Source organism: Silene latifolia, chromosome X (genome assembly GCF_048544455.1).
Source record: "Silene latifolia isolate original U9 population chromosome X, ASM4854445v1, whole genome shotgun sequence".
Lineage (NCBI taxonomy): Eukaryota > Viridiplantae > Streptophyta > Magnoliopsida > Caryophyllales > Caryophyllaceae > Silene > Silene latifolia.
Genome location: NC_133537.1, coordinates 26,736,318 through 26,749,343, shown reverse-complemented (window position 1 = coordinate 26,749,343; position 13,026 = coordinate 26,736,318). Strand labels below are relative to the sequence as shown.

Sequence of the window (13,026 nt, the reverse complement as noted above, 5' to 3'; positions counted from 1 at the left end):
GAAATGATGTGAGTAATTTAAGGCTAATTTGACATTGACTTTGAATCGTATTCGGGCTACTCTTGATCCGATCTTGACTTTATTACCTACAAAATATAGTATAATAAGAGTAGTATCTAATCTACGAAGTTACCATAGTAAACATGAATATTTTATTAAAACTAATAACTTCTAATAAATATATAAAATGAGCTATTTAATCATATAAGCACACAAAATCGAGTCAAAATATGGTATAAATGAGGGGTAAAACGCAACCAAAATGCTACTCATCAAATCTCCCCACACTTAAACCTTACTCGTCCTCGAGTAAGCTCATTAAATAAACTAAGACCCGTAATATAAAAGGACTAGCTAAACTAATAAAATCCGGTGAAAGACAATTAACGGGCCTTCTCCGTCCCTTCAACTCACAATGAAACACAATGAGGTATGTGCTCCGTTGCAAGGCAAGTGGGGGCTTGCGGAAAATTTTGACACATCCAACATTTAAGCACATGAAAAACACATAGGATGCATCTACAAAAAGTCAAGCCGCTTTCCTCATCTAAACGGCCGTTTTGTTTTCAAAAACAAAGGTCTAGGTCGGGAGATACCGTCTCATAGTCTTAACGAGGTGCCAACCCCCTAAGAGTGGCTCAAACAACCCAATACAACAACCAAATGCCAAGAAAACAAATTCAAAGGCGGGAAAAGGGAAGTAAGGCTAAAAGTCCAAGATTGACATGACACGACACAAGATTCAACCAAGAGAGACCCATGACTAAGGGGACCTAGACTACCGACTCCCTCGCGGTTTTCACTCGTCACTCATTGAAGAACGGGTGTTTTCATGTGACAAAAAGTAGCCAAAAACACTCACCTACTACGACTCGTGAAACGTGCCCGCAATCTAACGTGTAATTTTATCCTATGACCATGTGAGATGCAAAAAGGAAGAATGCACACAAGTTGAAACAAAAGGTTGTAACGGGGCTAGGGAGTAGGACGAAACGGGATTGGTGCAAGCACCGTTATGGATAATGAGAGGTTACATATCAAGAAATTGTCAAAATTCCCTTTCTTCCCAACTTATTACAACAAATGAATGAAAAAAAAGAACATGATATTAGTTGCCTAAATCACACAAAAATTTGAAAATCCGACTCATTTGGAAAAACATCATTTCCCCTTTATTTTGCAACGCCTTTTTCTACTCCTTTAATGATGCATAAGGAGTGTTGCTCGGCTTTTTCTCATCAAACATAATTCAAATACATAATAAGTAATTTTTTTTTCTTTTCATATTTTTCTCCTTTTCTATTTTTCTTTTCTTTTTTTTTCAAAACCTCTTTATTCAATTTCTTGCCAAAAATAAATACAAATGTTCCAACACAAGTGAAGTGAGCTCAACTTCACCAAATTAGGACTCAATTCCCCCAACTCATGCAACCGCAACCATGACAACTTCTTGATCGGGGAAGGATGTTTTTGGAATGTAGTTGATATAGTAGGTTCCAAATGAAAAGGCAAGGCTCAAGGGGGGTTAAACAAAAGGTTGTCCTAATCTAGAGGGTAGAAACAAAGCTTAGTTTGGCAATGTGAGGTTAAAACAAGTATATGCAACGAGTTTGTTTCAAAATTGTGCACAAAAATAAACACCTCATGGTCTAAGGGCCGAATGACACGTTTATGCGTATGAACATGACACGTCTCGCGAGGAGACCTACTCACAATCCTAAACGGGGGTCGGGTATGAATGTACCGACCCATAGGAGGCTCTATACCTCACATTTATGTAGTTAGGTCGAAGTATAAGCCTAGCCTACGGTCCTCTTGGTCCCACAAGGCGGTCAACACTTTTCTTTTAAGCCTCAATTCCCGTATATAACGAGGAAGTCACAAGGTGCAAGCCAATGGGAGGGGAAAGACACGGCCAAGACAATATCATCATTGAGGGTATCATGCTCCCTTCCTAGACCACATTTTGTTTTAAAATATGTACAAACTTGATGCAAACTGTAAATAAAGCAACAAACACATATTCACAAGATACGAAATGCATTTCTAAGTGCTAGCAACATAAATAAACATGCAACAATTGTCTAAACCTAGCAGCACGTAAGCAACACACACCAAGTTCCAAAATGGAACATCCTCATCAACATAGCCCATCCTCCTCCATATATACAACAATTGTAAAAGAAAAGGAATGGAAAAGGAGAAAGAGATAAGAAAGTTTAAACCGAGCGGTCTTCTAGTCTCCTAATGCCTCAAATGTCCCGTATGTGCCTGCACCACTTGTTAGACAAACATATATATACAATGCAATTTTTTTTTTTTTTTTTTTCTTTTTTTTTTTTTTTTTTTTTGAAATTCTCAAAATTACAAGTATATATAAAAATATAAACAAATATACACAAGGTGGATATTTTCCTCCCCACACTTAAAATTTACATCGTCCTCGATGGAACGAGATGTAGGGAAGAAATAGGAAAAATAAAAGACATGTTTTTGTATTTTTAAATAATAGAATTTCCTCCCCACACTTATTTATTTACATAATTTCCAATGGAAATAAATGTGTGGAGGAAATTCGGAAATTAAATACATGTTTTTGGTTTTTTAATTTTTTTCAAAGAAAAGAACATGTTTTTGGGTTTTAGAAAAATTTATCAAAAAGAAAAAGAATGCATTAAAGGGCTTGGGTTGCCTCCCAAGAAGCGCGATTTTAAGGAAACTGCCAAACCTACAATCAAACACAACAAGTGAGTTATTTAAAAATCCCATCAAAGATCTCATTAACTTATCAAAAGAAGATGACCAATTTTCAACAAAATGGTTATATGCAATGAAGAGCAACAAACATGACAAATGGCATTCATAAGAGACAAGATGAGTCATAAGCAATTTGTAAGAAAAGGTGAGCACACCAAATGTGTCATACTCACCCCAAGCCTTATCATTTTCTTCCAAAGGCACAAGAGGTAGACTCTTCAAGTCATGCATATCATCACAATCCTTTTTCACATCTTCCCCAAGAGTGGTGATTATGTCTCCATTCTCAAATTTCTCCATCAAGCAATCATCAAGAGACAAATCACCCTCATTGAAAAGATCATCACAATCATACTCAACAACCACATATTCAAGTAAAGGGGTAAGAGAAATGAGGTCTAAATGATCGGTAGATGAAAAGAACTCATCATCAACACAAAAGCAAGCCTCAAATTTCTCCAAAATGGGTTCTTCAAAGAAGTAAACCTCATAATCCCATCTATCCCAAAGATCCACACTCTCCTCCTCATAGGAAATATCAATAGTTGCATACTCATCCCAAGGAGTTTTCTCGCCGATAAAATCATCAACACAAAGAAGGGTGGGTGTTCCAATCTCCTCAAGCACAAGGTTCTCATCTAAATCAACATCAAGATTGTTGTAAGTCAAGCCTATAAACTCTTCATCATAAGGCTCATCAACAATCTCAAATTCCTCACAATCTTTGACATCATTTTTCCTTTCTAACTCAAGAATCATTCTCTTGACATACTCTCTTCCCAATGACTCATGATCAACCTCAAATGATACACACTCCAACTCATTCAAATACAATTGCTCCACAACTTTCTCTTCAAGTAAACAATTTGCCTCAATCAATCCATAATCACATTCAAACATCATAACCTCGACCTCACACCCATTACTAGATAATTTGGAATTCACATGGTGTGGTGTAGGTTGGCATAAGAAGTGTGAAAGTTGTCTTGAATAATGGTGAGGTGGTTCATAAGAAGTGTTAAAGACATGCAAATCATCAACATCATTCACCATATAATCATCCATGGGGGTTTGAGGAAAAGAAGAGAGACACACATCAATGTTATCTCCAAAACTACCACATGGTTCGCAATTAAATGAAAAGGCTTGCATGTCACACACATTCATCGGAAGAAGGGAAAAATGATAAGAGGGAACATCATGCATATCATTATTAACATCATTTATCACATTCATGTTCACAAGGGGTGAGTATGAATAAGGAAGACAAAAATTTGAGTCATATCCTAAATCACCACAAGATTCATAAGAAGATGTTAACTCATGCATAACATTCACATTCAAGGGAGGTGAAATTTGATTAAGGAGAATGTTTGGCGCATCGTAATGAGGTGGAGAATAAAGTGGTGCACAAGAGGGATCAAAGAAATGCAAGTTATCAACATCACTTATCAAACAATCATTCATTGGGGCTTGGATAGTATAGGAAGGGCACAAGTCAAAACTATCTTCAAAACCACTACATGACACATAATTTGATGAAGAAACATGCATAGAATCCATTGGGTGAAAGGGAGCACGGTATGGTTGAACATTGTGCATATATTCTTCATTATTCATCACATTCATCAACATGGGAGGTGGGGATGCATATAAAGAACAAGCACAAGAATCATTTCCCAAATAACCACATGTATCACAAGAAAATGAAAATGAAAATGCATGCACATCATCCTCAATTATGGAGGGAGGGATAACACGATTTTGTTGAACATTTTGAACATAAGAGGGAGAATCAACCTCAACTTGTGGTTCAATGAATCGTGTCACTCTCCCAAACCCATAATTAGCATCCGTCTTAGCCACTTTCTCAAGCAAAGATCTTGCCTCATCATCACCCAAACTATCAAAGGCACCTCCGGCCGATGCATTTATCAAATCTTTAACGGCATGATGCAAACTGTTAAAGAAAGTTTGTGTGATTAGCCAAATTGGGATCCCATGATGAGGGCAAGCTCTCAAAAGTTCATTTAACCTTTCCCAAGCCTCACTTAAATTCTCAAACTCGCCTTGTTGGAAAGTAAAGATCTCATTTCTTAGTTTGGCGGTTTTAGAAGGTGGAAAATATTTGGTAAGAAAGACTTGGACAAGGTTATCCCAAGTAGAAAAAGTGTTAGGAGGGTGAGAATATAACCATCTCTCGGCTCTATCCCCAAGAGTAAGAGGAAAGAGCATGAGTTTTACAACATGTTCGGACACACCATTCTTCTTCACCAAAATGCATTTTCTATTAAACCTCTCCAAATGGTCCAACACATTCTCATTTGGTAGACCAAGAAACACATCTTTTTGAAAAATGTCAACCCAATCCGGATGCAAGTCAAGCTCCACATCCTCTCCAATATCAATAGGAGAGGCAAACAAGTTCGGATCGGGTCTACTATGATCACGTAAAGACATGGATGAAGACATTATATAATGCAAGACACTAAATACAAGACACTAAATGCAAAACTCTAAATGCAAGTGACTAACAACTATAACTAAAGATGCAAATAAACAAACAACATATTTTTTTCTTTTTCAAATATTCAATTTTTTTTTCTTCTTTTTCAAAAGCAATAAAATGAGACTAATCCTAAAACTCAACTAAGACTTATATCTAACAAAGCACCATCCCCGGCAACGGCGCCATTTTGATGACCGGGTTTTTGCCGTCACTTCCGGTACCAAAAACTATTTGTAAAGTAACCCAATTTAAGTAGTATAAATCGGGGTCGAACCACAAGGATGGTGGGGTTAGGCTACAAGTTTATTGTTTAGTTTTAGTTTAGTCGGATGCAAAACATGTGAATGAATACTATGCTAACAAAATAATCTAAGAATATCAATTAAACAAACAAACAAGCACGAAGACAAAGAGAGTAAATGCTAGGGTTTCGGGTTCATTTAGGTAGGGAGAGGGAGATGCAAAAGTCTACGAGAATTGGGTCACGATTTCGGTCAAGGAATCGAAGCTAGTTTCCTAGTCACCTTAAGCTCACCATAAAACTTTCATATTATGTCAAACTCATCACATACATGCTATCAAACATTCTTATTCACTCTCATGTAAAGAAATGTTAAGCAAAATTCAAAGAAAGGTAAGAACTTTCATTCACCCATTTCATCGAACACCTTCAATGCAAGTATGTAAAGACTCGATTTTTAACCCATATTCAAATGTAAACAACTCATTATCATCCCTCATGTTTACCCAAACTCTCCCTTTAACCCTAGACTAATTCTACTCAAACATAGTTAACACAAGCAATACACATCCACCAATACTAACCATGCCAAACATGGTTAGCAACAAGATTAAACAAATAATATAAGATGAAATGAAAAACATGTAAACAATTGAAATAGAGTGAAATTAAGATAAGAAATATACCAACTTAAATTAAAGGAGCAAACTTGGATTGAAAAATGGAGGATGAATGTCTTCTTGTCTCCCAAAATCACAACCCAAACTAATTGTAAACTAATGAAAGGAGAGAAATTTGATCTTGAAACAAAAAAGATTACAAATTTAATTAAAGGAGAAATTGAGAGGAAAAATAAGATGAATTTTCTATCTCTACCAACTACTCCTACTGTTTTTCTATTCTAAAAAATGAAGCTGCGTCTAAATTCTAGGGTCCTAAAGTTGTGAGAGAGTCAAATAAGATGCTCTCCTCTTTGTTTTTATACAGCTCACAAACAAAATGAAACACATAGTCAAAAGCATAAAACGCAGCGTCTTTGTTAAATGAAGGGCAAAGCAGTCATTTACTCATTTCCCTCATCCTTTTCTATTCTTCAAAAATTCAAGCCAGCTAACTCAATTAATTGAGTCAATCAATTAAGAACCCGCAACCAGGACGGTGACTAGGCTGAGCTTGTGTGGTGGAGATGCGGTGCTCGTCGAGATGGAGGTTGAGCGGGGGTGAATCGAGAACGGAGCTATGGTGGTGGCGAAGCACGGTGTTCGAACTGCTGCTGCTTGGGCTTCTCTGAGCTCAAGGTTGTATCCGGCTTGACCATGGTGGCCGAGTGAGGGTTGCTCGAGTTCAGCCGTGGTGGTCGAATAAAGGAGTTGCAGGTGTCGAGGTGGTGAGTGTATGGTGGTGTGTGATTGAGTAGCTTGCCTTTGTTGCTGGTTGTTGCCGGCAAAATAGGTGGAGATGGTGGTCGATGTTGATGACGCAAATTGATGAAGATGGAGGCGGTTGCTGGACTCGGTTGATTGGTGATGACGGAGTAGAGTAGCTCGGGCGGTGAATGGTTGTTGAGATGAAGGAGCAGCTCATGTCAGATTGAAATTCGAGTCATGGTTGTAGCTGCTGTTGATGATGACGGGATTCGAATTGGGCTGGTGGATGTGGGTTGTGATGTGTGATGAGTCGAGGCTGTCTGAGGTTGGATTCGGTTCCGAGCACGAAATGGAGATGGAGATGGTGTGGCGGAAAATAGTGATGATGAATCATGGTAAATTGAGTTGAGTTTCCTGGAAGTGAACAAGGCCAGGAGGGGGTTTGAATTGGAAATGATGTGAGTAATTTAAGGCTAATTTGACATTGACTTTGAATCGTATTCGGGCTACTCTTGATCCGATCTTGACTTTATTACCTACAAAATATAGTATAATAAGAGTAGTATCTAATCTACGAAGTTACCATAGTAAACATGAATATTTTATTAAAACTAATAACTTCTAATAAATATATAAAATGAGCTATTTAATCATATAAGCACACAAAATCGAGTCAAAATATGGTATAAATGAGGGGTAAAACGCAACCAAAATGCTACTCATCATTTATGCTACTATTTCCCTTGTTTCGTGTATTTCTTCCTTTTCTTGTGATTTTGTAGGAATATGAAGATTCAGTGGAAAATAAGCCGAATCCATCCCTAAGTACTTAGCATTGCATTTGACATGGAGTATTGACTCGAGGAATAAGCTTGGTGCGCGTTTCAAAGCCTAAAGATAGCAAAAGCAAGGGTGCGTACGAGTTTAACAAGCAAAGAAGCATTTCACGATATTGCAGCCTCGTTCAGATGGCTATATCTCGAGTTCTAGAGCAGATAATCGAGTGATTCTAATTGGAGGTGAAAGCTTATCCTCTTAGCTTTCTAACGCCGCGTAGAACGCCTGATTTTACCAAGTAACGAAGAAATGGCAGCTGTTTTAAGATCGGTGCGCGCTTCAGAATCGTCGAAATGCAATCTGTCAGACAAAGACCTTTGGTCGATCGACTGGCCTCAGTGGTCGATCGACCACCACGCGGGCTGATGCGCAAATTAAAAGATCGAGGATTAAGAAGCCCATTGTGTATTAGGTTTAGGAATAAGTGTTACGTTATATTCCTATATAACGTAACCTGATGTTTTCATATAATCATTCAGTTTTTATCAAGTTACTTTTCAGTTTTAGACTATTAGAAATTAGGGTTCTTTAGTTTACAATTATTCCCTTCAATAAAATTAAGTTACTTTCGCATTCGGTCTTTGGATCCTTCCTCTGCAATTCCGTTTGGTATTCTCCTGCTCTTATTTCAGTTTAATCGCTCTATTTTATTTGTAGTATAGAATTGCTAGAGTAGTAATCCCAAAGGCCAATTATCGTTTATTGTTATTTGCTTGTTATTTCAAGTATGAAATCAGTAGTCTATTTCGCTAATTTTGTTGTTGTTTTTATCAATATCATGTCTAGCTAAATCAACCCCGCTAAGATGTAGGGGATCTATGGCGTAGATGGCATTAGAATAGGTGACCTCGCATTAGGGCTTGGTCGATCTACTGGCTTAACCAACATGGTCCGATCGAAATGCTTGGTCGATCGACCGGGATAGCTGGTCGATCGACCGACTTCAACGTCTGGTTTTGCTTTGTTTGTTTCGTTAAGTGCTTTATCTTTCAAAGAGACCGAGAGGAGACTTGATAGATGCTTAAACTTGACCATCCCGTAGATCGAGAGATAGGAATGGACAATAATTAACGAATTAAAACAACTAAGTTGCTAAGATCGAGAGATAACGTGATTTAGTTTGCATTAGGAATCATTAATCAAGAACGAGAGTTAGTATTAAGGAGACTTAGGGATTAGTAGCATAGGCCGAGAGGTAGTTACTATTTGATATGGACCGAGAGGACTTGTTTTCCCCATCCTTCGCGACCGTATTTCGTAGTTACCTAGGATTATGTGTCATCGCAGCTATAGTGAACCGACCGTCTTAGCATTTCTTTTATCATTGTTTACCGTCCTTTGCAACTTTTATTTATTTATTTAATTTATGTCATTAGATTTAGATTCAATTCTTATCAAAACCCCCACAATTGTCACCCTTAGACTAGAATTAATAACAACTATTATCTCCCTACCTCCCTGCGGATCGACCCTTACTACCGCTTGCTAGTTGTAGTTCGAAATCTATAAATATTATTTTTGGTACTCACTTCGACAGGTATCAAATTTTGGCGCCGTTGCCGGGGAGGCAGCGCTAGTTTTAGTTGTTTTTCATTTTAGTCTTTTTTTCGCCTCAAGGGAAGACTAAGTACCTTGAGGCAGTTCTTATCTTCTTCTTTAGTGTTGTTTATTTGCAATACTTCAGGAGAGTCCACTCATGTTCCATTTTCGAGAAAGGCGAGTCTTTTTTTGCGGGAGATGCGGCGGAGTGGGACACACATCTGAGGCATGCAGGCACCCTAAGGAGAAGATGTTTGCTTTTCATCGATTTCAGCTCGACAATTCATATAATTACGCTCCTACTTCACCACATCAACCATATGAGCCTCCTTATGAAGCCCCACCACCATCCACTCCGTCACAGCAAGAGTTGAAAAACGAAGTTGCAGAGTTAACGAGTCCGGTGCACCGCTTATGGCGGAGGGTACGAAAAGCAATGCGACGAATCGGGCCTTAATCACGAAGTCGATATCCCAAATTGCTACATTAGACAAGAATGCAAATGAGATACCGAGTCAATTCTACTCTCTGAATCAGCGTATTGAGACCGTACATGCAATGACGCTGAGGAGCGGGTCCGCTCTTGATGGACCTAAGAAAGCTGCTGGAAAAGGAAAGAAGAAAAAGAGCGAGAGAAAGACAAACAGCAGCATTTCCGGTCGATCGACCGCATCACCTAGTCGATCGACCACTCCGCGATCCTCAGTGACGTCTTCTGATCTTTCTGTTCATTCTGGAAAAGAAGAAGTTAGTCGATCGACCGACCACACTGGTCGATCGACTGATGATGCTGCTGATGATGAGCCAATTCGTCCTCCAATGCCAGATAACTTGAGGGATTTCTTGTTTCGGGATGAGACGACTCCGAAATTATTGAGGCAAGACCCAAATGCTGATGGGTCAGTTCCGGTTCCAAGGTATGACCCTACGACGGTTAATGGTTCATTCCTAAGACGTCAAGAAGGGTCAAGTTACAACAAAGACAAAGTAGTGGATCTTCACCTAAGTCCACACGCCGGTCCGAGAGACCTAGAGGAGAGGGCAAAGCTACTTCTGACAGCCCCTTATCCAGAAAGACTAGTGCCGACCAAAGATGAGGTAACATTCGATAAATTTAAAGATGTCGTGTGTAGTCTTAACATGCAAGTTCCTTTCTTAGAGCTAGTTAATCAAATACCGCATATATGAAGTTTATGAGACAATTCTTTGGCTAAAAGAGGTCTCGAATGTTGTGGAGTCGGTGCATTTAATCAAGAGTCTAGTTCATACTTAACTCACACTACTACTTATAAACTATCCGACCTGGTAGTTTCTCTCCCCCACAATATTGGTACCTTCTCAATCGAGAAGGGATTATGTGATTTAGGGGCTAGTGTCGGTGTTATGCCTTTGAGTCCGGCTAAGAAGTTGGGATTGACTAGATTTGCCATTACGACATGATCGTGCAAATGGTCGACCGTTCTCATTGTTCGGCCAGGGGGTCTTAGAGAATGTGCCTGTTCAAATTGAAAAGTTCTTTTTTCCTGTTGACTTTGTTGTTTTGGATATTCCTGAAGATGTCAACACCCCAATTATTCTGGGAAGACCGTTTTTGCACACTGCTGGTGCAATAATTGATGTAGGGGAAAGAACTTTGAGATTTAAGGTAGGGAAGCACTCTATTATGTTTGCCCAGTCCCCTAGGAAGAAAGACCCCATGTGGCCCATGACTGTAATATGATTTCTGAAAAGAAATCTTATTTTGTGCTTTCTGACATTCCCACTTCCTTACCTGTACCTATTCCTGTTATGACACCTCCGCCCCAGATTGGGAGCAAATTGGAGGAAGATTCTTCTGTTTTGGATATTGCAGGAACTGGTTTGGGGAAGGAGAAGCCGCGCATTGCTCCAACTGTGAAGGAACCCATTGTTCAGAGAGGCGGTCTAGGATGTCTTAGCTATGGCACTGACGAGGAGCCTGATGAGGAGCCCAAGAAGAAGGAGCCAGTCAAGATTTCGGAGTCAGATCTTGAGTGTGAGGAGCTAGAAGAAGATGGCCATGCTTGGGAAGATGCTAGAGATGACCCATTGAGTATTCCAGTCGGAGTAGAGTGGAGTCCAGCTTCTGAGATGAGCACTGCGGAAGCTACTTCATGTAGACAGAAGCCTTGGTCGGAGATTTTCCGCAGTTTCCGTTGATTCGTTTCTTAGACCTTTTTAAGACAATTTATTGCTTTTAGACTATTTATCGTTTTTCGTGTGCGCGAGACTTCACTTTAATAAGTTTGTTTAGGATTTTAAGACCTTTAGACTGTTACTTTGGGTTTTGCGCAATTTTTGGGCGCGTTATTATGTGCTTTTGCAGGTATAAAGACCATATTAGCTCTCTTTATTGAGCTAATTAGACGAAATCAGAAAGTTACAACAGTTATTTCAGTCGATCGACTGACCCTTATGGTCGATCGACTGAGCTGCACAGTTCCAGGAGCTTCTGTTCCTGACACATTGGTCGACCGACTGAGTAATATGGTCGATCGACCGAGGACGCTGCTGTACCTGTTCACGATCACTCCCCTGCTGTGTTTGGTCGATTTGCGGAATTAAGGGAGTTTTCTACTCCACTTTATTTTCCGTCATATATCTGATTTCTTCCATTTTCTTAATTTTTCACATAGTTACCGTCCCAATTTTGCTTTCTTGGTTTTATGCGTGGTATTTTTGTCTTTTCAGGTACCTATTAGTAGCACTGCTGGCTACTGAAACCTCCTAGCTCACGCTGGTTTGGGGAGGTTTCCTTTTGCTGCGCTTAAAGTCTTGTGAGTTCCTGATTTCCACTTCATGTCTTGTTTGTTTAATTTAACGCAAATTCCCGTTTCTCTTTTTATTTCATTACATGATTTTGCACAATGGGGACATTGTGCGATTTGGTTTGGGGAAGGGTTCTGCGTTGCATTTCATTAGCTTGCATTCACGTTTACATTTTGTCTTGCATTGTTGTTTATTTCTTTATATATACAAAATACCAAAAAATTGAAAAATTTCATAAAAATTCAAAAAAATGCACGTTTATTTTAGCATATAGGTCGAGTCGGAACGGTAGTATTTCTATGATGACATTGCATTTGCATCTGTTATATGCCTAAGCCTTGCTAACTGACATGTTTTTAGTAGAATCATAAATGCATATCTACGAGTTTTCGTTAATTTCTTGCTGGACATGAGACTTGACTTAGATTTTGGCAAGCTACTTATATATTCTGAGTTATTTAGAGCTTATAACTGGTGACATCTATGACCAGTTTATCTAGGAATGTGAGTAGTTACTCCTTATGAGACATGTTACATAAATATGCATAAGTATGAACTTGATCTGCTTAATACCTGTATGCATTCGGTTTGTGGTGCGTAGACACATGTGGTAGAGGTTTCCCTTTATTCGTTTTACCCATGAGCCCTCATAGCCAAATTTAGCCCTTTGTCCCTTAACTACATCCTATATTTAGCCTGCCTTTGTCAAGCTAGTAGTATTAGTCTTTGGGAATGTGTTTGTTGCGGTTTGGTTATTATGCCCTTATTGAGATGATGTTGGATGAAAGAATGAAGGAGGAAAAGGATTTGAGAAAGTTGAAAAGAAAGAAAAAAAAAATAGAAAAGAAAAGAAGAAGAAAAAAACGGAATACGAAAAAGAAAAAAGAAAAATCGAAAAAAATCACATGTTTCAATTATTATGATTTGGTGATTTTCACTCCCATGTTATCATCTATATTCTTTGGGGAGTTGACTTTTATGGAAGTTGC

At 38.8% G+C, this 13,026-nt stretch overlaps 1 non-coding gene across 1 annotated transcript; it reads left to right on the top strand.

The window, feature by feature from the left end:
• Positions 1-4,753: 4,753 nt before the first annotated feature.
• On the top strand, positions 4,754-4,860 carry LOC141624758 (small nucleolar RNA R71). The gene has a single exon (XR_012534563.1). It is a non-coding gene; the product is annotated as a small nucleolar RNA R71 (small nucleolar RNA).
• The last annotated feature ends 8,166 nt before the right edge of the window (positions 4,861-13,026 follow it).